This window comes from Monomorium pharaonis, chromosome 1 (genome assembly GCF_013373865.1).
Source record: "Monomorium pharaonis isolate MP-MQ-018 chromosome 1, ASM1337386v2, whole genome shotgun sequence".
Classification (NCBI taxonomy): Eukaryota; Metazoa; Arthropoda; class Insecta; order Hymenoptera; family Formicidae; genus Monomorium; species Monomorium pharaonis.
In genome coordinates, this window is record NC_050467.1 from 14,220,542 (window position 1) to 14,242,573 (window position 22,032).

General features: G+C 38.3%; 1 protein-coding gene across 14 annotated transcripts in view; it reads right to left on the minus strand.

Annotated features, from left to right (window-relative positions):
* The window catches only part of LOC105835844 (protein lap4), a 365,219-nt gene that overhangs the window by 207,837 nt on the left and 135,350 nt on the right, over positions 1 to 22,032 (minus strand). The window lies entirely within an intron of this gene.

Below are 22,032 nucleotides of genomic sequence, written 5' to 3' on the forward strand. Positions count from 1 at the left end.
TCTTGAAAACGTTAACAAAATAAAAAAGTTTTTTGAAAATTTATTTATTTAATAAAGTGCCGATAGCTTTAAACATAAAAGTAATTTTTTTCTTTAAAGAGTTATTTCTCAAATGTGCATTTTATGACTTGCAACTCCTTTGTTTCAATATAGTGTCTCCCGTATCACAAGGCGCGGACCTGCATACTAGATCAAGAATTTAAAAAAGTTAAAGTTGTGAAAACTCCAGGAGACCACATCTATTTTGCTAAGTGTCTTCATTAATTTTGTTTATTAATTATATATCTGGGCATCTCGTCACGCGCGGCTAGATTTTGGAATATCAAAGAATTCAGTCGCTAACGGACGAGGATAAGCGAAAATTCCGTCAAAACAACGAATCGACAGAAATAAATTACATAAAGAAATCAGAGATTCGCGAAAAGGTAAAAGGTAGAACATAAGCAAGAAAGCCAACTAATATCAGCATCACATCGAAATCTGGCACCTAAGATACTTCTTAGAGCAAGAAAACCACCAGAAGGCTGAAAGTTTGATAAGCCGAGACATAGCCATCAAATATCCCGATAGGAGATTCTCCACAGAGCGAAGGCCATAAGGCACCTTTGTGAAATGTTTCCGCCGTGACGGAAATCATCGTAATATCACGGGACCGCAAGATGCCCGTCAAAATTTGGCCGCGTATGCTAAAAGCTGTCTCGCAAGCTCGAACTCTGTAATAATCGAAACAATGTGTAATAATATTGCGCATTCCTCGAGTGGGATAACGCCGTCGATCACGATTCACATCGCTTTTGCATGCGAGTTCTCTATCCAATGCCATGACACCGATCAGTAGAGATCAAGCGAGAGCGTGTGAAAAAGAGCAAAAGACTAAGCAATCCCATTCTGTGCCAGAGTGTAGATTACATGCAGCATATATACATATATATATATATATATATATATATATATATATATGAGATATTCTGTGTCAACCGAACCCGCCCCTCCTCTTTCCATTACAAAAAAAAAATCTTAAAAATTTCTGCTAGGGAACCAAAATGTAGCTCCAAACCAAAATATAACTTTTCGAAAGCACTCTGGCGTTTTGAAAAATCCAGTATGGCGGCTCCAATATGGCGACTGGAAAATGTGTACATACCAAAAAATTTCACTTAAATATGAATTTATCATCCGAATCATGATGAATTTCTACGGAAAAACTCTTTTCAAGGAAATTCAAGGATGCTCTTTCGGAATCTGGCGTCAATTTTTTATTTCATCCCTAAGGATTAGAAATAAGGATGAAAGGCATAATTGCACGATTTTTCAAGTTATCTGTTATCAATCAGTAAAACAAAAAGTTTCTATTACATATTTCAACTAGTTCTCAGAGAATTCATACGTTCTCTATTTTTCTCAATCACCCCAGAGTGAGAATTAGGGGTAAAGAGTGGGTTTTTAAAAAATAATGTTGGTAATACAGGTATAAAGTGATATATTGTTTTTGACGTTTTCCTGCATGTTTATATCAAATTTGAATAAGAAATGACTATATCTTGCTATCCCTATTCAATTTTCCAAAATTAAAAATGGCGGATTCAAAATGGCAGACAAGAAAGTAAAAGAGGCTTTAATCTTCATAAAACTTAAAATGTTAGGGTTTCTAAGATTACTAATTACAAATCTGATATTACTTTCCAATTCAAAATGGCAAATCCAAGATAGCAAAAAAAGTGAAAGAAGCTTCAATCTTCATAAAATTTAAAATGTGGGAGTTTCTAGGATTGCTGATTACACAAACACACAAAAAAGAAGTGGTCTGTCGGTGGAACCCCCACTAGTCAATCTCTATTTTATACTGATATGCTAAATACGTATTTTGACATGCTAAACACGAATCCAATGTCAAAAATGCTCCATCACCCAACTTTTTTTTAAATCGGAAAAGTGGCCTAAAATAAAAATCGTAATAATTTCGCTGCACGCAGAAAATGGTGAATAATTGGGCAATTCTGATACCGAATGTGTATTCAGCGGCTCAAAATACATAAAGATATCATGGTCTGATCTATAATACAGATTCTTTAATTTTGTGCGACAGTGCAGCACAGCCATCCACAAAAAAATGGTTTGTATCACGGACTAGACCATGATATCTTCATGTATTTTGAGCCACTAAACACAAATCTGAGCCACTAAACACAAAGCCAAAATCGCTCCATTATTTACTATTTTTCGCGTGCAAAGCAATTATTGCAAATTTATAAGGTTTTTAGACTACCTTTTTGATTTAAAAAAAAAAAAGGCGGGTGATGGGGCAATTCTGACACCGGATTTGTGTTCAGCACGTCAAATACATAAGTATATAGTAATCTAGTCCGTAGGAGACAATTTTTTAGAGGTGGCTGTGTTACAAATTTGATATTACTTTCCGAAAAATCCAAGATGGCGGATTCAAGATGGCAGACAAGAAAATAACAGAAAACTTAAAAAATCATAAAATCACACCTTCCACTTTTATTTCTAACCCTTAGGGATCTATGAAATCAAAAATTTACGCCAAATTCCGAAAAAGCACCCTCGAATACTCTTAAAAGTGATTTTCCCGTAGAAATTCATCATAATTCGAATAATAATTTACATATAAGTGAAATTTCCTGGCGTGTATAGTTTCCGGCTGTCATATTGGAACCGCCATACTGGATTTTTCAAAATGCCGGAAAGTTGAGGTTATAAGCTACATTTTAATCACCAGTTGAAATTTTTGAAATTTTTTTGTAGTGGAAGGAGGGGAGGTGCGATTGATAGAGAATACCGTGTGTGTGTGTGTGTGTGTGTGTGTGTGTGCGTGTGTGTGTGTGTATATATATATATATATATCCTTAATATTTTATATATATAAGCTCAGAACGGAAATAACTGAGCGCACATATACACGTCCTAGTCCTATGCTCTAGCAACACAGATCTCGAAACAAACCTGAAAAGATTATTCAAAAGACTTTTTGAAGACGTGTGTCAAAAGAGTTTGTATGCGTGAGATACCCTCATTTAAACTTTATAAAGGCACGAACAGGGCAAGAAGACCATACTATCATTCTGCAATCGATTTCAGCGCATTTTTCGTGTTGGTGTTGCATCACTCCTTTTGGCAACAAATCATAAATGTGAAGAGCTTCTATTTCGCCTTATCGTCGACAGCATAGCAGAAATAAAATTCAAAACCGTGTGTGACAAGTCTCATAAAAATTATGCCCGGAAGAAACCCGTAAAGTTGTGTATTCGCGAGTTAAACAGTGACTAAATTTCGTGTTTGTGAACACATTAGCGTACGCAAGATAATGTATTGTGCCCAATGAACGGTTGCGTTGCAAAAAAAATGTCATCAAGTGTCATTAAGTTGTCGCAGACGTACGAACTCGCATTATCGGTGAGTATGGTCACTGACGACAAATTTTGCGACAAGTAAAGATTGTTTTGCGTATTATGAGTATCACAATTTTCCCGATCGCCGAAGGAGGTAATATGATCGTGTTGCAAAAAATTCATCAGTGTTGCATCAAAGCATTGTCGTTTAATTAAGCATAAAATCCATCTCTCTTGTTATTACAATTTGCGCGTTAATCACGTGTTAGCCTTATCACTGTAAAGTTGGCACTGCAACTTTCTGCACCGCAAGTTTTCATGACAGTCCTACTTGCCCCCAAAGTTCTAGAGTTCCTTATAAGTTTCAGAAATAGTTCCATTGATTTAGTTAAAAAAAAAAAATGAAATTTGAAGGTATGAGGTGTTAATTTCTCCTGACACCTCATTAATAAAAAAAAAGTTATGTCAACAGTTCTACTTGCACCCGCAATAGTTCTACAGTTTCTGGTAGATTTTAGCAATAGTTCCGTACGTTAAATTTATTTAAACATTGTTTTAATTTCCCGTGGGTTGAGTGCCTAGCGGGCGCGTCTCCGGGTGGCGGATAGAAGGAAGCCCGGGTGGGAAACCTCGGTCCGGGCCTAAACCCCCGCGTGCCGGGGTGGACCGCCCGGGTAGTGACGGTTATAACCTGCCCCGGCGGGCGTAAAACCCTGCCCAGGGGGGGAGAAAGCCGATACCGCGGACCAACTAGACCCAAGCCAAGCTGGAAGCTATCGTGGCGAGGGCTGCGTGGCACTGGGGGAGCAGTGTCTTGAACGATGCCTCTGGGGAACCAAGCGAAACCCCAGAGTATTTAGCCTTACCCACGCATGCGGGGCTCTGCGTGGGTGGACCGTATGTTTCCCTAGCTGCTCGTGGGAACAAAATAGAAGATGAAATTACTAAACTTAAACTTAAACTCACTGAAGACACCCCAATGGAGGCTTCGCCCGAGGACTCCGGAAGGGTGGAAGAAGCGGGATCGGGAGCCGAACGGACCCCTGTGGGCACGGGAAGCACCGAGACTGCGGAGGGAGGGGTGGTTTCGAGTGCTGAGCGGGCCCCTAGGGGCACGGGAGGCACCGAAGCCGCAACGGACGAACCGGCGAAGGAAAAGGATCTTTGCAAAAAGAAACTCTCCGGAGCCGCGAAGAGGAGGAGGGCTCGGGAGCGGAAGGGGGGGGTTCGGGACCAGGCTCAGGCCGGGACTGGGACTGGGCCCTCGCCGGCTGTTCCGGGGACCTCTTCTTCCTCGTCCTCGACTATCCCCCAGATGCCGATTGGGGGGCCTCCGGGGAACTCCGGCAATAAACGCCGGAAGGACCCCGATGGGACCCCGCAGTCGCAAGAAGGTGCGAAAAAGAAGCAGAGGGTCCAGGGGACCCATGCTTACGTCGACGCCGCGGACCCTCTGATGAGGGTGATTGTCGAGGAGGGGTACCCGGATGCTGCGATGACTGCTGAGCAGCTGTCGCAGCTGAGGGCTGCGGTCTTCAAGGAGATCCAGGGAATCCGAAAGGGTACCCTGCCCAGATTTGACAGCACCACTCTGAGAGGGGGGGCTGCGGTGGTGAGGTGCGCGGATGCGGAGTCCCTGAAATGGCTCGAGAGCCGGATCGGGGGCATCGTGCCGTGGGAGGGCGCCAAGCTTGGGGTGGCGGGACTGGAGGTGCTACAAAAGCAGTACAGGGCTGCGGTGTGGGTCCCGGGACCTCCCGTAGGCGCGGCTGCGGTCCTGGGGCTGCTGGAGCGGCAGAATCCGGGGATCGTTACCTCAGGCTAGCGTGTCTATGCTGAGAATGTGGGGGCTACCTGCAAGGGTAAAAACCTCATTCTCGGCATCCCCCAGTCCAGCGTCAACAAGCTTAAGGCGCTGGACTTTAGGCCCCATCTTGGGATGGACCGGGTCACTTTTAAAGTGACCGGTCCATCCCAAGAGGGGGCGGGAAAGGGTAGGGAAGGGCCCGATCCAAAGGTCTCGTCTTCGTAGTGGGCCTGACCAGGGTGGGCTTCACCCAAATCAACTTGCACCACAGCAAAGGAGCCTCGGCCGTTCTTGCCAGGCGCCAAGCTGGGGTGCACACAGCCATATCACTAATACAAGAACCTTGGCTGGTCCGAGGCTGTATTAGGAGTCTGGCGGGGTGCGGTAGGCTGTTTAGGTCACCGCAAGAGGATCGGCCTAGGGCCTGTGTGGCCGTTAAAGGGCTGGAGAGCCAGCTATTGCCAGATTTCTGTTCCAAGGACTTGGTAGCAGTCGTGATAGAGGACACCAGCGGGACCGGGATCAAGACAAGGATGGTAGTGGCGTCGGGCTACTTCTCACACGAAGAGGACGATCCGCTGCCATCAGACCGGGTTGTACGAGGTGGAGTTCTGCCAAAAGGAGCAACTCCCCCTTATATTGGGGTGCGATGCAAACGCGCACCACACGGTGTGGGGGAGCACGGACACCAACAGGAGAGGCGAAAAGCTGTTGGAATTTCTGGTGTCCACAGACTTAGAAATTCTCAACAGAGGCAAGGAGCCTACCTTCGTCACGGCAGTGAGAAGGGAGGTTCTGGACCTAACTATCTGTTCAAGACAGATAGCGCGGGAGGTGACCGGCTGGAGGGTCTCTGACGAGCCCTCATTGTCGGATCACAGACAGATCACCTTCAGGTTGGCTAAAGTGCAAGCGAAGGTAAGAACAGTGAGGGACCCGAGGAAGACGGACTGGGACTCGTTTCGAGAGGACCTGGCTGTCGGTCTTAGGGAGTTTCCCAAAAGACATGGGACCCCTCAAGAGATCGAGCTGTGCGTCGAGCATCTGCAGAGGGCTCTCGTCGGCAGCTTTGAGAACAACTGCCCAGAAAGGACAGTGAGAGATACTAAGGAAGTCGCCTGGTGGAACCCCAAGCTACAGGAGCTCAGGAGTGCTGCACGTCGTGCCTGGAACAGGGCCAGGAACACGGGCCGCCAGGCTGACTGGGACCTTCATCGAAGGGCTCAGAAGGCCTATAGAGACTCTGTGGTAAGGGCTAAAAAGGAGAGCTGGAGAAGATTCTGCGAGTCGGTGGAGGGGATACCTAAAGCCGCTAGGCTCGGCAGAGTCTTAGCCAGGGATCGGAACGCGGCTCTGGAGGCCATTCGGTTCGACGATGGGACGACGGCGTCTGGAGAGCGATGCCTGAATTACCTGCTGGAGTCGAACTTTCCGGGCTTCCGCGGAGGCCCGGAGGAAGACGTCCACCAGGAAAACTCAAATCTCCGTAGGGTACGAGGAGAGGACTGGTCTCTTGCGGCAAAAATCGTTAGGCCGGACAAGGTCAAATGGGCCGTAGGAGGTTTCAAGCCCTTTAAGTCGGCTGGGCCGGACCGGGTATTTCCGGCCCTTCTCCAGGAAGGGCTGGAGCAGATCACCGGACCGCCCACGCGGACGCTAAGGGCTTGTTTGGCACTGGGCTATACACCTAGGGCTTGGAGGCAGGCGAGAGTTGTGTTCATTCCCAAAGCGGGAAGAACGGGCCACAGCTCCGCCAAGGATTTTCGTCCTATCAGCCTAACGTTTTTTCTTCTTAAGACGCTGGAAAGGCTGGTGGATGTCTACATACGCGACGTGGTTCTACTGCAGCACCCGCTGCACGGGAATCAGCACGCGTATCGCACGGGATACTCCACAGAATCGGCGCTTCACTCCGCTGTATCGTTTATCGAGGAGCAACTGGAGAGGAAGGGCTTCGTGGTTGGACTTCCTTTCTAGATATAGAAGGAGCTTTTAACAACACACCGCACGAGGTGGTGTGTGAGGAAGCTACTCGCAGAGGTGTGCCGGAAAGGATCGTGGATTGGATCAGAGGCATGCTTGGGCGACAGGTAACGGCCTCATTGGGAACAGTGAAGGTCAGTGGATGGGTGAAGAGAGGCTGCCCGCAAGGGGAAGTTCTCTCTCCACTATTGTGGTGTCTGGTGGCGGATAGACTGCTCAGGACGCTGAACGAAAGGAGCTTCTTTACATTAGGATATGCGGATGATCTGGCTATCCTGATACGAGGACCCTTTTTGGAGACGCTTCTGGAGCTCACGCAGAGAGCCTTAGAGGTGATCAAGGAGTGGTGCGGCAAGACTGGTCTGGCGGTGAATCCACTGAAGACTGGGCTCGTAATCTTCACTCGCAGGTACAAGGTAGGCCCAGTGGAGGGGCCGGTCCTTGGGGGAACGAGATTAGTTCCAACCGTATCGACTAAATATCTGGGAGTGATCCTAGATAGGAAGCTGACATGGAAGGAACATCTCGAGAACCGTTGCAGGAGTGTGTGCTCCTACTTCTGGATATGCAGAAGGACATTCGGGCAGACCTGGGGTCTCAAACCGAAAATGGTCCACTGGATATACACGGCGATACTCAAACCTAGGCTGCTTTACGCGTCTGTCGTATGGTGGCCAAGGGTTTTGGGAAAGACCGCTAAGTTAGCGCTGGAGCACGTCAGAGCTCTAGTTTTAAGAGGGGCTCTGGGGGCCATGCGGACCACGCCGGTGGTGGCGATGGGGATGCTGCTTGGCGTCGAGCCCCTCGATCGGGTGGTAGTGGCGGCCGCGGCGGCGGCGGCCTATCGCTTAAGGTATGAATCAAGGTGGAAGGCAGGAGCCCTCCACACGAGATTTCCCGAAGGAATCCTATCGGGCACCATTTTTGCAATGGGACAGGATAGGAGGCCGGTGATTCGTACCTTCGAAAGAGGGTACAGGATAAGCTTCCCCGGGCGCTGGGAGTGGAACGGCTCTAAGGGACCGGTTCCTCGGGACGGGGACGTCTGGTTCACGAATGGCTCCAAAACGAGTGCGGGCTCTGGAGCTGGTCTTTACTGTCAGCGCGACCGGGCAAGAATCGTCGTTCCGCTTGGCGAGCACGCTACGGTTTTCCAGGCGGAGATGTTAGCCATCATGAGATGTGCCCAGAACCTATTAGAGTCTGATAGGGTGGGAAGGCGCATCCGGATTTGCTCGGACAGTCAGGCGGCGCTTAAGGCGCTTGAGGGTCCAAGAATTAACTCGCGACTGGTCTGGGACTGCAAGTGCGTACTGGATGAGTTGGCGGAGAAGAATGATGTCGGCCTAGTATGGGTCCCTGGGCACGCAGGGATCAAGGGCAACGAAATGGCGGACCTGCTTGCTAAGGAGGCGGCCGAAACAAGGCTGTTGGGACCTGAACCAGCTGTTGGGATCTCTTTCTGCCTAGGCAGGGGGAGAATCAGGGGCTGGCTCCGGGACCAGCATCTTGAACACTGGAAGAAAGAAACAGAGAGCAAATGCAGACAGGCTAGGGCCATGCTAGGGGAATGCCCTAGCGAGGACCTGGCCAAGAGCATAAGATCTCTAGGTAGGAGGGACGCCAGACTCGCGACACAACTGCTCACGGGCCATGGGGATCTCAACTATCACCTGCACAAATTGGGCCGTAGTGATACGCCCAGCTGTAGGTTGTGCGGTGAAAAGGAGGAAACTAGCCTCCACATTCTTGGGAATTGCCCAGCACTGGTCGGACCAAGAACACGCCTGCTGGGCTCAGGTTTTCTAGAACCGAACCAGGTGAGGCAGCTGCCTGTGAGGGATCTGCTCCGCTTTTGGAAGGAAGCGGGGCCCCGCTAGGGCAGCTGACAACGGGGAGGCACAATGGACTCGGTCTAAGTGCCAAAGTGGGCTTCGCAGGAGGACCGCCCCCGTCACTACTATTATTATTATTGTTTTAATTTGACCGTTGGCACTGCACCAGAAGAGTAAACGACCACTTTATGGCATTTTCTAATAGTTCTGATACATTTTGTAGGTTTCGTCGACAACATTTTATACGGCTGTACACATGTCGAGTTATACAAAGTTAAACAATAACACAGGATTTAATATAGCCACCTAAGTGTGCTGGTCATTTTCATATGATCATTTTCATACATATATAAATTCCTTTATAAATCGATTGTCGCTCTATTGTTAACTAATAATTTATGACATGTATAAATGCTTATCGTGACAGTAAGCATAGATTACGTACAAATAGAAGGTAATTATTCAGCTTAGGGGAAGCAGCTCCAATGACCATGACCTTGACATGTTATCAAGATTACCCTCCTGAGTAACCTTCAAAAGATTTTAGCTGTCGCTGTAATTCGTTAAAAAGTTATTAACAAAAAAAGTTTCATAAGTACGACACATAATTATTCAGTATAGGTGTACATCACATGAGTTTGCGACTTTCCACACGTAGCAAGGTCCACCCACAGCCCCTCCTGCTTACAGAGCAAAACGACGTCCACGCTTGTGCTTTACCACAAGGGTTTGCGACTTCAAATTTGAAATTGTGACCAAATAATAACTTTAAAATGTTTGGGTTAGGTTAGAAAAAAATACGGAAAAGTGGTGCACGGAGAGCGGCGGAGTCCCTTTCCCGCCCACACGTTTACTGCACCACATTTTGAAAATGACCGAACAATGAACTGATAATGTTGTGATTAATGTATATATACTACAATTCTATCTATATGGTGTCAGATAAAGTCACAAACCCATATGGTACAGTACAAGTAGGAAAATTTTAATTCTTAAGTTTTTATTATTGATGTGGAAAGAATTAAATTGCACAATGTCTGTTATCTATCTTAATTTCCAGAATATATGTATTTTATATTATTTAATAATATATAGAATGCGCGATTTGCATGTTTACTAATCCATATGCAAAGTGTGGTGTAGGGAATGTGTGGGCGGGGGAGGCACCCCCTCCCCGAAATTTTTCTAACCTAACCCAAACATTTTAAAGTCGCTATTTGGCCACGATTTCAAATCTGAAGTCACAAATCTTTGTTGTAAAATACAAGCGTGAACGTCGTTTCGCTCTGTAAACAAGGGGGGAGGAGAAGATTATAGATAAACCTCGCTACGCGTGGAAAGTCGCAAACCCATGTAATGTACTCCTATACTAAATAATTATTGTGTCGTATTTTTTGTTAATAACTTTTTAACGAATCACGAGCGGTGGCTAAAATATTTTTAAGGTGACTCAGGAGGGTGACATTGATAACATATGTCAAAATCAAGATCATCGGAGCTGCCTCCCCTAAACTGAATAATTACCAAATGGAATTGTCTGTCAAACGGAACTGTCAGCCAAACTTACAAAAAGCGTTGAAACTATTGCACAACTATTAGAAAATGCAATAAAGTCGGCTGGAACTCGCCAGAGAGTGATACTTTTTGTAGTGCGGTGCCAGTAATTATATTAAGGGGGAAACCTCATGTAAATCAAATTTTTTTAAAAATTTTTTTTCTTGCTTAAATTTATAGAAAATTTTCCGTAGAATATAAAAAAAAATAGTAGAAACCGATTTGAGACTTTCTTCTATGTTATTTTCGTCAAAAAGTGAACGGTTGAATTGGGCGGAGCACTCAGGTAGACGAGTCGGGAACTCAGCCTTTCAATCCCTCTGTAATAAATGTTAATCTGGCTGTGTTAGAGTAATCTTCGAGGAACAGGAAGATCTGCTCTATGGTACTGGAATCGCAGATTAGCAAAAAACTGGGTTAAGTTAAAATAAATTACGATTTTTTCACGATTTTGTTACTTAAACTTTAAACGCGTTTTTCTCGAAACGCAAAATTTCACACGCCGTGCAACGTAACTCAAAAACTAATTTTTCGATCTTTATGAAATTTGGTATAAATATTCTGTAGATAGTTGGCCACAACATGTCGTGCTCCAATTTTTTATTTTTCAATTTAAAACGTTGTTATTAATAATTGTTTAAAAAAAGAAAACCTTTTTTTTCAAAACTACGTGATTTTTGCAAATTTGCAAATTTTAATCCTTTTCTAAAAAAGCAATGTTATTTATTTATTAAATGTATCGAAGTCATCTCGAAAGTCTCGAAGAATTATTGCCTTTAATCCGCGATGCTGATTGGTTCTTTCGCTGATCATTGAGTCGCATGCTTCATAGTGTTTGACAGTTGTGTTTTGACAGGTTCAAGTCAAAATTGGTTATATCAAAAGTAATAAGTGTAAGTAATAAGGTAAGTAATAAAGAGATATAATATAATATATAATAATATAATATAATATAATATATATAGGAAATAACAATAATATCTTTAATTATTAGTTATATTGTCTGAACAATAAAACATTATTTTTAAATAATAAATAAGAACAATTGTTTAAAAAAAATTACTAACAATTTATTATTTACACAATTTATTAAAATACAACGATTTTGACGTTTCGGCCTCAAAACAAATACGAATACAAACATTGTGCGTCTTTACTGATGAACAGTAACTGTCAAACTGCTCATCAGTAAAAACGCACAATGTTTATATTCGTATTATGTACTTTGTTAAATTATTATTTTTTTGCTTTATAATTTATCGAATTTTTAATTCTCATGTATCAACACGTTGCAAGCGTTGCGGTTTACTTATGTACAAATTGCAAGCGTTGCGGTTTACTTATGTACACATCTTACTCCTTTTACCACATTTATATTTGTAATTAATTTGTAATTTGCAATTTAAATGATGATCTGTTGACACGAATTACAAAATTATAGTAATTTGAATTTTATTTGAGAAGGACCCAAAGTGAGGGTCAAAACGTCGTAACCATTGTATTTTGATAAACTGTACCACTTGCGTCGTCTTTAACAATCGTTCTTAATTATTGCAAATCATTACTAGCAATATTTTAAATTATCACATTGACATTGATTATTTTTAGGAAAATAGGGGGGGTCTCAAAGAATTTAAAAATTGATTATCTTAAAAAAGATATAATTCTTATTAATAAATTAAAATTATGCGACATAATAATAGTAATTATTGAATTAAAACTATGTCGTGACATAAAAAATACATTGATTATTAATTATTTTTAAGAAAATAAAATTTAAATGTAATAATTATTAGTTTTACAATATAAATGCTTTTTATAAACTAAAATAAATTATTACTACTAGATAAAAGAATATTGTTTTTAAATTATTTAATTAAAGATTATCTGAATTATGAAAAAACGATAATGTACCTAAATTAACAATTTATTATTTACACAATTTATTAGGGCACAATTTATTAAAATACAATGATTATAACGTTTCGACCTCAAAACAAATACGAATAAAAACATTGTGCGTCTTTACTGATAAACAGTAACTGTCAAACTGCTCATCAGTAAAAACGTACAATGTTTGTATTCGTATTATGTACTTTGTTAAATTATTATTTCTTTGCTCTATAATTTATCGAATTTTTAATTCTCATGTATCAACACGTAAATTGCAAGCGTTGCGGTTTAATTATGTACACATCTTACTTCTTTTACCACATTTATATTTGTAATTGATTTGTAATTTGCAATTTAAATCATGATCTGCTAACACGAATTACAAAATTAGAGTAATTTGAATTTTACTTTAGAAGGACCCAAAGTGAGGGTCAAAACGTCGTAACCATTGTATTAAACTGTACCACTTGCGTCGTCTTTAACAATCGTTCTTATTTATTGCAAATCATTACTGGGGATATTTTAAATTATCACATTGACATTAATTATTTTTAAGAAAATAGGGGGAGAGTCTCAAAAAATTAAAAAATTGATTATCTTAAAAAAGATATAATTCTTATTAATAAATTAAAATTATACGACATAATAATAATAATTATTGAATTAAAACTGTCGTAACATAAAAAATACATTGATTAATTATTAATTATTTTATTGATTATTAATTATTTTTAAGAAAATAAAATTTTAATGTAATAAATATTACAGTTTTACAATATAAATGCTTTTTATAAACTAAAATAAATTATTACTAGATAAAAGAATATTGTTTTTAAATTATTTAATGAAAGTTTATCTGAATTATGAAAAAATGATAATGTACCTAAATTGTGTTGAATAACTGATGAAGTTTTTGGAGATTGTAGAATCATACTTGGACCAGGATTTGGAAAAATAAAGCATCTGAAGAATTTTTTGAGGAACATGACATCATTTTGCTTGACGATTCATTTGAACTTGACGATTCACTTGATTTTGTAGTTGTATTTTATTACCATATTGACGTAATGGTTTCCGAGAGATTTCTAAATGTTTTTGTTTTTCTTGATCTTTAGTAAGCTTAACAGTTTCTAACTCTGACATTTTATTCATTGTGAGATTAATCTAACTCCAATTGAATTCAACTTTCAATTAACTATAAAAAATTCGCGAAAATTATGAAAATTTTTTTACGTACTCAAAATTAAATTTTAATTAAAATAACTATTTTGTTTTCTCGAAGTAAAAGGGTTAAAAGGTAATCTAGAACTTTTTCAAGTAACTAATGTTAATATCTTCTTTGTAACAAGCATTTCTATTTGTTGGGATCCCAATAGACCCCAACGTATCGGTTATGAAATTTTGCACTGAAGTATATCGGGTAAAAATTAATAATAATTTTACAAGTTATTGCATAGTGTAAGAAATTACTTAGATTCATAAAAAGATGCAATTCGAAGAATTTCTGTTAAATCTATATATAAAAGCTAAGACACATCCATAACGTTAATTTAAATCTTTATTTAAATCTGAATCATTAAAAAATTTAAAAGATTGAATTACAAGTCATATATTAAAAATCTTATAAAATCATATTTTTCACTAATAAGTAAAGTTGTACATCCATGTTATTAAAATAAGAAATGTCTTCTTAAATAAAACATATTTTATTAGTTTTTCATTAAATATCTACATGTATATATTTAAGATAGTTTATATTGTATAATAAATAATAGGTTTATCTACACTGAAAGAAAAAACAATAAATGCAAATAAATATTTTTTTGAATAGTATTAATAACATATTTTATAAAAAATCAATATGTATTTAAAACAAGTAATAGTTTTCTATAATTTAGAAAATATTACTTGTTTGAAATAAATTTTATTAATTTTCTATAAAATATGTTATTAATATAGCACTATTCAAAGAAATATTTATTTCAATTTAGTATTTTTAACTAAAACTAAATAAATCATAAATCGTTTATATAGATTTTAATGTTTAAAAATAAAAAATTATTTTAAAATAAGAATTTTTTGCTGAGGTACTACTTTTTGCATTAAATTCACTTACAGTTTTTTGGGGAGATTTTAAGATGCTCTTCAGCGGGAGGGTGAAAGAGATAGAGATAAAGGCGTTAGATAAAGAAGGGGATAAAATATGATAAAGTGTGTGAGAGTAATATTACAAAAGAAGAATAAGTGCAATGTTAAATATAAAAATGCGAAGTAGCGCGCGCGAAACGCGCGCAATGTTGTGTTCTAATAAAATAAAAACGACATGTGCGTTTTTGCATAAACTAAAAAATCCATTATGGTTTTTTGGTTTCAGATCTTTTTTGTGACCTGCACGGCGCATTTTCCAGACGCCATTTTCAAGCCGCCATTGCACCGTTATTATAAAAAATTAAAGTTTGAAAAAAATATATTTTTTACATTGTAATGTCCATAAATTGTACCTTAAATTTCAAATCAATCTACGCGTTACATTTAAAAAAAAAATTCATGAAAAACAGGCCGTTTACATGAAGTTCCACCCTTAAAAAATTGTTTAAAAATGCCTAAAGGCCGAAACTGTCAATGAAACATACAAAATGCGTTGAAACTATTGCAGAACTATTAGAAAATGTCATAAAGTCGGTTGAAACACGTCATAAAGTGATAGTTTACTCTTGTGGTGCAGTGTCAGCGGTCAAATTAAAAAATTGTTTAAATATATTTAATGTATGAAACTATTGCTAAAATCTATCAGGAACTGTAGAACTATTGCGAGTGCAAGTAGAACTGTTAATATAACTTTCGTTTTTTACTAGTAAAGTGCCAGAGAAAATTAGCACCTTCAAATTTCATTTTTTAAATTAAATCAACAGAACTATTTCTGAAACTTATCAAAATCTCGAGAACTATTTGGGGTGCGTGTAGAACTGTCATAAAAACTTGTGGTGCAGAAAGTTGCGGTGCCAAACTTCACAGTGATGTTAGCCTTGACAATGTAGCTATTATAAAATACACCTCAAACTTATTGGAATTAGAGTAAAAAAGTACATTAAAATCGACTTGAATAGTCACAAGCGGTGCTTAGAGAATCGAGCGCTTCGAGAGTTGCAGCTAGTCTGAAACTGGAAGAATTAACGAATAATGATGTAAACCTAAATATTCAAGGATTCAAGGCAACAGAATGGCAGACTAGCTCGCCAAGACAGAATTAAAGACAAGGTTGCTGGAACTGGTTGTTAGAGTCCTGCTTAGGCAGGAAAGAAATTAAGAGTTGGTTACAAAACTGGCAAGTACTGAAAGAAAGAAACTGAGATCAAGATAAGCCAGAACTCTGTTAGAGAGTCCTTTAGAGAAGGCCTAGCAAAAAACACAAAATTATTAAGCAAAAAAGATGCTAAGCTTGCAGTGCACTAACAAACCACAGCATTTTGAATCACTACATGCATAAGTGGAATTGTAAGAATGTGCCCAATTACAGACTATGTAAGAGGAAAAAACTCGTCTTTATATTTTGGTCAGTGGAGAAAAGTTGTCCTGTTGGAATTAACTATCCTAGATTAACTATCCAGAACGAATAGGGCACTTGCCAATTAGGGATCTACTTTGCTTTTGGAAAGAGACGAAACTTCCCTGATTGCAACTGTTGTTGCGGGAAAACATACAAGGTTTAAGTATTATTAATAGAATTTCAATTCAGGACCACATGATTTAATCCATAAAGCATATAGGCAAAAGCAGTGCAAGTCACCGTCAGATGTGAGTACTTACGCAAATTATTTCATGTAATAATGTAATTAATCAATAATTATAATAATACGCGCACACACATTAGCATAGTTTTTGAGAAGAAAAGATTGTCTTAAAATTAAATCAGAAATGCGACATTTAAAAAATAAAGGCTTTGTTATTAGTACACATTTTCTTTTCCTAACTTTCCCCTTCCCCTCTTTATCGTGCAAAAAATTCCACTCCGCAAAAATTAAAATTTTTTCTGCGGATGCATGGTGTCATTAAATGTGGAAATTGTTGCAAGTGTAACTCTATAGACGGAGAGTGATTATAAGTACTATTTAATAAGGAGCGTCCCAAATGCGCACAGTAATAAATGGACACATCAGGCTGAGTGAAACGGACACAAACCAAATGCGCACAGACCAAATGCGCACGGACCAGATGCACACGGACCAAATGCGCACGGACCAAATGCGCACGGACCAAATGCGCACAGACCAAACAGACACAGTAACCAACAAACTTACCACATATGTTGCGACTTTTCGGGCACCTCTACCGACGGGGTGGGTGCGGGAGGGGAGGCCAAGCCCCCCTTTCGCCCCCTCCCCGTGTGTGTGTGTGTGCGTGTGCGTGCGTGCGTGTGTGTGTGTGTGTGTGTGTGTGTGTGTGTGTGTGTGTAAAGCATTCTCTGCACCACATAGGTTTGCGACAGCACTTGCTGTCTAAGCAAAAAGTTGAACAATTGACCGATTTACGCGTTAGCGTAATCTCTTCTCTCTACAACAAAACCATCAAAATTGATTAATATATAAACCGTTAAAAATAAGCGAGGGACGAGTCAGTCGGATCAATTCGAGTTCGACACACGACAATCTGCTTTGCGGGATCGTGTATCTCCGACGCGAAACGTAATACAACCACAACACTCTACGGGTCGTGACCTAACCGCATTATTGTAAACAGAGAATATAATAAAGTATTCATTACAAAGACACGGTGTGAGTGACTTTACCCTTTTTCGCGAGATGTCTGGCAGCGATCCCTTCAGTACTCCAAACCAGGGACCAACTTGTTATACAACAAAGCATAAAATCTACAATAATAGACAAAAGCTTATGAGGTGCCAGTTCTTTTGCAGAAATAAGACTCGAAAATGAGAAGGAGAAAAATATGAAGAAAACAATGGAAGAAAGTGATAAAGAGAGAACGAATTCAATAGGAGCCACGGGGTCAACAGCGAATACGTCAGGAAGAGCAGGCAGGCAATCCATGACAGATGTGAAGATCGACTGGTTAGTGAAAACAGTAAAAGAAATAAAAAATGAAATTGCATGTAAAAAGAAAATTAAGACAATGATAAAGAAAATAGTTAGAAGTGAGTTGGAAGAAATCAAGTAGGAATTTAAAGCATTCAAAATAAGCATAAAAGGAAAAATCGATGAATCATTAGGCAATACACATAGAAGTTACGCAAATGCAGTGTCGGAGAAGAAAAAAAATGTAATAATTGTCAAACCAAAAAAGCAACAATAAGTGAAACTACTAAAAAATTGGTAAAAGAAAAGATTAATATAACAAACAGTAGGCATAACAAAACTCAGAAAAAGAAATAAGGAAACGGTTATTGTTGGAAGTGAGAGCAAAGATGAGATGGAAGAATTAAAAGGCACGGTACAAGACAAGTTGGGTAAAGATTACAGTATAATGGAACCAAAAGAAATTAAACCGAAAATAAAAATAATAAATGTTAAAGAAGAAATGGCATTAAATGATAAAAATCTGTTAAGCGTAATCATGAAGCAAAATAAAGTGAATAATGAAAGAGAAAGATTTCATATGCGGGTGATTAAGAAGATAGTCAAAGAAGAAAAAAAGGAAATACGCAATTCAGAAAAGAAAGGGAAAATGGTTCTATAATACCCAAAATAGATAAAATAACTCATGATTCAAGTTGAAAAAAAAGAAAATAAATACAAAATGGAGGAAATGTTTTATATTCAATTATCTTAAGTGTTAAAAGATGTCTTAAATGCTGGGGTTATTATCATATTGCCAAAAATTGCACGCGGCAAGAAACATGGCATAAATGCAGGAGAACATAAAGCAAACAAATGCACAGCGAAAAAAGAAAGATGCATGAACTGTATGCATAAAGACATACAAATTAACGTGACGAGCATGATGCTCTGAGTGTGGAATGTCCAACATACCTGAGAGCATTAGAAGAAAGAAAAAAGACCGACAATTGGAAAACAACTACAGAAAGAAATAACAACTACGGACAGAGATGAAAACAATCATGTATACAAACGCTCAAAGTCTATGAGCGCATAAAGAGAAGATACATCAGATTTTGGTAAAAATAAATTCTGCAATCTTGGCATTATCAAAATCTAGATTGATATCGGATATAGAAGATAGTGAGATAAATGTGCCAGGATACAATGCAGTTCGATGTAATGCTAAAAATGAAACACGAGAGGAGTTATTTTTTATGTAAGAAGTAATATAAAATATAAAGTACTATTAATAAGGAAAATAATACATAATTACTGGTGTATAGCGATAGAAGTACAAGATATGTATAAAGGAGTAGTAATAGTAATATATCACTCATCGAGTGCATCGGGCAGATTTTGTAAGATTTTTAGAAGACATAATAGAATTATTTGTAGTAAAAAAAGAAATGTATAATAGTAGGCAATTTTAATATTGATTTTATGCAGTTTTATGCAAAAAAATTGAGAATAACAATGTTAAGTTTAGGTATGAAACAGTTTGTTTATAAGCCGACAAAAATTACAAAAAATAGTCCAACAATTATAGATTTAGTTTTTGCCAACAACAAGATAAAAGTTAAAGTGTGTTGTAAACCGAAAATAATGGATCATTCATGGTTAAAAATTAAAGTGGAATCGATCAAATCGGTGGATAAATATAGGGTGGAGGGTAGAGATTATAATAAATTTAATATAAATAAATTCCTTGGATTATTAGATAAAAGGGAAAATAATGCAAAATCAAGGTCTATCTGTAAATGTAAGGGTAAAAAGATTAATTATTAACATAATAGATACATTAAACAAAATAGCTTCTAAGAAAACATTTAAAATTCCAAATATATGGTATGGGAAAAAGTGGTTTTGAAATGATATAAGAGTAGCAGCGTCGGAAAAGAATATGAATATTGTAGAGCCGTGTTTACAGGTGCAAAACAAGTTTGGTTAAAATATAAAATTGAAAGAAATAAAGTAATTAAGTTTATTAAAACTAAAAAAAAGAATATAATAGAAATATGATAAATCAAAATAAGAATAATCTGGCTGTTCGCGACTCGACGAAGAGTTCGCTAGTTAACTCTGAGGATAATAAGCAAGGTAAGAGAACACGTTCGTGGAACAAGTGTTAAATAAAAATGCACTACAATTACGTGTCACGTGGACTCATCGTGATGTCCGAGTCGTACCGTATATTTATCACAGATATTAGTTGATACACATTACACGCTTTTACTATTTAATGAGCACAAGAATGAGTCTCTGGATGATAATACTGTCCTTGATCACTTACGCGGGAGAGATTGTCTGTTACCGATGGTGATGAGAATGCCCGTGAGCCAGTATCATGCGGCGCCGGTCTCTCGTTGGTGATTTACCGGAGGGATGATAGTGAGTCTCTCTTAATTACTAAATGAGTCCTTCCGTTGAGCAATCCTTGAGATATTGTTCAAAGATCCCACGAATAGAATCGAACACAAATTACGTCGAAAACGATTGCACTATAGAAGAAAAACAGCCGCCACAGAGCACACGTACCAAAGTGAAACGGGAGACGAGCCAACGCATGCGCGAGGTATGCTAGCGCGGCGCTCCACCAGCCGGGTTAGCCTAACCCGATAGATGCTGCCATCTGATGCGACGGTGCTAGTTCAATATATACTGAATCCCGAACACCGGCGATAATGTGAAAAACTTTAAAAGAGGTAATTAAAGACAAGCCAATAGAACAAAAAGTCATAGAAAATATAGATTTCGAAATATTAGATAATACTAATATAGCTAGTAAGTTTAACTTATTTTACAGAAAATATTAATAATATAGTGAAATCTATAGAAGGCGAAAGAAGGCAGTAAAAAAAAATTATTTATGTTATTAAAACAAAAAATATTATAAATTTTAAACTGATAGATGTGAGATATTTAGAGAAATTTTAAACTGGTAGATGTGATATAATAAGAACCCTTCGGTATCGGTATAATCGTCGACGTTTTTCACCCATCTGGACATTGATCTTTCCTCAAAAAATCATTAATTACACCTATAAATTTTTCTTTTATACACATAAAACATTGACTTTAACAATTCACTTGTTATTCTTTCTTTAGTTCCCTTCTTATTAGGTAAATTAATAACAATTTGTTATTAATTTACTTAATAAGAAGGGAACTAAAAAAAGTCCAGATGGCTGAAAAACGTCGACGATTATACCGACACCCAAAGTAGCTAAACATAAGAAAGCTAGTGAATATAGACCCATTAATATCCTTCCGATTTATGAAAAAGTGCTAGAACTTGTAGTTAAGAAATAGATAAAAATATATTTAAAGAAAAATAATATTATCTCAAAGCATCAATTGGGATTTAGGAAGCAACATTCGCAAGCAAAACCACAGTTTAGATGATTATGGACAAATGGAAATTAATAATCAACGAGGGAATAGGATGATAGGAGTAATAGCAAAATAATAGCAGTAATATTTATAGGCAAAATAATAGGAGTAATATTTATGGATCTGAAGCGAGCATTTGAGACAGTAAATAGAGAAAGATTACTTGAAAAATTATATCAATATAAAATTAGAGGAAATTTTTTTTTTGTTTTTAATTGGTTTCAATCATATTTAAGCAATAGAATGCAACAAGTACGTTATAGTGACGTAGTGTCCAGTCTAATTAAGACTGAACACAGAGTCCCACAAGCTCGGTATTAAAACAGTCACTTTATTATTATATACATAAACGACATAGTTAATAGCTGTCCAAAAGGATGTAATATGAAAATGTTCACTGACAGTACCATATTATACATTGCGGATGCAAGTTGCAAGAAAGTCGAAAAAAAAAAAAAAATGATGTTCAACGTTGTTGAGGAATGGTTGAATGTTAATGGATTAAAATTAAACGCGAGTAAGACAGATTTTATGGTGGTAAATGTAAGAAAAGAGCTAGCAGCAAACAATGTAGTAAAGTGTAGAGATGGGACATTAATAGAGCAAGTTAAAGAAATAAAGTATTTGGGTGAAATGATTGACAGTAAGCTAAGATTAAAAGAACAATGTGAATATATGTTAAAGAAAATAGGCAAAAAAACAAATTTTTTAAATATGTTAAATAGTAATTTATCGAGTTATAGCAGATATACTGTATATAAATCGATCATTGCGCCTCATTTCAAATATTGTGCGACGTTATTAATGTGGAAGACACAACTTAACAAATTGCAAATAGCGCAAAATCGAGCCATGCAGATAATATTACAGTGTAAGTGAAAGATCAAAGTTGCAAGCGTTGCGTTTTATATCAATAAAGCAAATTTTGTATTATAATACGTGTATATTTGTGTTTAAAGTAATAAAAGGACTATTACCTCACTATTTTAAGAATAGGATACAGATGGTAAGTGATGTAAGTAGAAGACAGACGCGACAAGAGAGTAATATTGTGATTCAATTTCGGCAAACAAGAAGTGCGCAAAAAAGTTTTGTGAGGATGTAAAAATGTATAACGATTTACCGGTAGAAATTAGGCGCAACGATAAACTGAAGCATTTTAAAAG